At 44.6% G+C, this 3,063-nt stretch overlaps 1 long non-coding RNA gene across 1 annotated transcript; it reads right to left on the reverse strand.

The window, feature by feature from the left end:
- Positions 1-1,425: 1,425 nt before the first annotated feature.
- On the reverse strand, positions 1,426-2,089 carry LOC145423671 (uncharacterized). Its single transcript, XR_013904727.1, has 3 exons — positions 1,959-2,089; positions 1,677-1,885; positions 1,426-1,597 (listed from the first exon to the last, which is right to left on the reverse strand). It is a non-coding gene; the product is annotated as an uncharacterized LOC145423671 (long non-coding RNA).
- Between the last annotated feature and the right edge of the window lie 974 nt (positions 2,090-3,063).

The raw sequence follows: 3,063 nt of genomic DNA on the forward strand, positions 1-3,063 counted from the left end.
CCTGTCAAGTCCTTCTTTTGACCCATTTTGCCAAAGGAAAGGACGTTGCCTAATAATTATGCACACCTGATATAGGGTGTTGATGTCATTAGACCACACCCCTTCTCATTACAGAGATGCACATCACCTAATATGCTTAATTGGTAGTAGGCTTTCGAGCCTATACAGCTTGGAGTAAGACAACATGCATGAAGAGGATGATGTGGACAAAATACTCATTTAATTCTGCACTCCCTGTAGATACATGAGCATCTATAGCTCACGTAGCTAAGGGTCAGGGGTTTATCAGTTTCAGTGTCAGTCTGTCGACCTCGATGCTCCTCCCTCTGTGCTGCAGGAGAGCGAGTCCACGGTGAAGACACTGACAGCTGCTGATCTGTGATCAGTGGAAACTGAGAGGCTGACAGGAAGTAATTCAGATAAATCCTCCACAGCTGATTTCTAACTGATCTCTGTCTGTCTCACTTCCTACCAATCAGCTATCAGCAGCTAAAAGCAGCACAGACGTAGATCCATTATAAAATGTGTGTCTGTCGTTGACCACACGGAGAGTTGCAGAGATTTTTTTTTTGTTACCCGAACAGTTGGTCGCACAGGTGCAACCAAATATTTTTTTTTTTTTTTAGTCGCACCACTGAAAAAGGCTGGGAAAATATAGAATAAAAGACAGGAAGAGAAACGAGGCATACACACAGGGGGTAACGACACAAGGGGGAATCTGATAAACTACACTCAACAACCATGAGACAAGAAAACAAGAAAACTAAGAACACGACCCAAGCAACAATGACCCAGAACCTAGTGATGGCCCGCTTGAAGCTGAAGCTCCGGTGTGTGCGTCACAAAAATCAACGCGCTGCTTCAGAAGCTCTGTGTCGAAGCTTGATTCACCAGAGTCACGTGATCAGTGACGTCCGAAGCTTCATTTAGAGCCTAACTGCTTCAGTGTCTGAGTCAATGGTTTATAAGGAAGTGAATCATTCGCGGGATTTGTGGAGTGTTTTGATGGTGACAGATAGCGAACCACTGATCATTCCACTGAGAGATTTGGAGCCAGCGAGGAAGAGAGGAGGTTCTGTTGTGTGGGAGGATTTTGAGTTGATTTTGGTCGATCGGGTGGGTTTTCCAGCTTTGTGTTCTGGCCGTTTGCTTTTGTTTTGTGCGTTTATTTTATCTGACAACGGAAAAAAGGTAAAATGTCAAAAATCTGCTTCCATAATATAAATATCATTAAATAACTTTAGAAACACTTCCACGTGACTCTTTACACTTGATGTTATAAAAACATGTATTTAATTTTTTATTAATGTTAGTCTGCCAATTGTGCAGCAATTTAATTAATTAAAGACTGTATAACTGTGTCACGGCGACGGATGGCCGGTACTGAATAGGACTCAGGTGCAGAAACCCAGAGCGGAGACAGTAGATGATTTAACAGTTTATTACGGTTAAGTGCAAAGGGGGGAAAAAAAGAAATGTGGCAAAGACAGAAAATGACGAGACGTGGAGCCTTGGTGTGGCGTGCCCAGGGGAACGTGGCTAGGGCGAGGGAACGAGGCCTGAGAAGCGGAACGGAGCTGAGTGGGGAACAGTCACACTGAGGGGAGAGGATATAGGAGTTAGGCAGGTAGTGAAGGCAGCTCAGAAGTGGCCAGTATAAGAGCAGCAATTCTTACTTGCAGTTAGGGACCTGGAGTGTTTGAGAGGGGGGGTGATGAAGATCCAGGGGAGGCTGAGTGGCGTGGAAAGGCTGACCTGAGATCCGGGGCTCCAGATGGAGTGTGATGGCAGGAGGGCAGGCAGGTGAGGCACAGAGGGATTTCCAGAATGATCACTAGGTATCCCGAGTCCGGAGGTGGAGTGTGAGCCAGGGTGGGTACAGCAACTGTAGCACAAAAGAGTCTTTGTTAGTAAGATAAATCACAGCGAGAATTTGAAGCACAAGACCTGTTACCAACATGGGTTGATGACGAACTGGCAGTGAGTGAACATCGATGTGTGGTTTAAATCCCTCTGGCTTGATTGCCTGCAATAGGCTCCAGGTGTGCAGGAGCTGGAGTTGGCCCTGCCCAGGGGTGGATCCCAGGTCAGTTCAGGAGCCTAATGGAAACTCCAGCCACCCACCGTAGACCATGACAAACTGCATCTCTACCAGTTTCTCTGCACTGCAGCCTCCTCTGGGCCATGTGAAGGGATTTTGCTTAAGGCAGGAGAAATGATCTAAATATAAAAAAGGAGCAGGTTCGGCCATCGCAGAGTGGAACAAGTTCTCTTCTTAAATAAAAATGAAAAAGTTACCTTAAATGCATCGTGTTTTTAATTTGCAAGTTCATGAGCATTTTCCTTTTCCAGTTCACAATCAATTCTACCCCCAGGTCACAAATATGTATAGGAAAATGTCCCTAATATAATATTATTTATAAATATACCCATCTAGCGATTAATTGCATAAGTACAAGGAGGCGGGACCTCACAGCAGAAGCATACTCCATAATATGTTTTACATTATTATATGTATATTATATGTAACGTGGTGTTTTTCAATTATTGTATTTACCAGCATCAAGAAGTCACAAGCAAAGAAAGACCACACTATGGTGCATGTTTAAACAAGCAGAGTTTACTGGACAAAATTATCTATAATAGAAATAAACAACATTTTTGTCACCCCAAAAAATACACGTTTAAAGCAACACAACAGCGGCCCAATATCAGACAGAAGTCCACTCTGTAGAGTGGGCAATCATTACGAAGCAGTTGGTTTTATTTTGTGGATTCAAGCTGCTCTTCATATTTTTGGCCACCAGATGTCACCAGAGAGGACTGTGTTGGAAAGCTTCGAGTAATGAAGCGTTTTTCATCTGCCCATCACCACCGGAACCATCACATGGTCTGATTTTCTCACCCAATAAAGGAATTTAACTAATTCAAAACAGGAGAAAATAGAAAAAAAAGAAACGTCCACCCCACCCCACCCCACTCCACCCCACCCCACTCCTGTCAAAACAGCACTGCAGCCGGCGGCTGCCACACTGCTGGGTCGTGGCGAGAACGTCTCCCGCC

Source organism: Astatotilapia calliptera, chromosome 22 (assembly GCF_964374335.1).
Source record: "Astatotilapia calliptera chromosome 22, fAstCal68.1, whole genome shotgun sequence".
In the NCBI taxonomy this organism is placed as follows: domain Eukaryota; kingdom Metazoa; phylum Chordata; class Actinopteri; order Cichliformes; family Cichlidae; genus Astatotilapia; species Astatotilapia calliptera.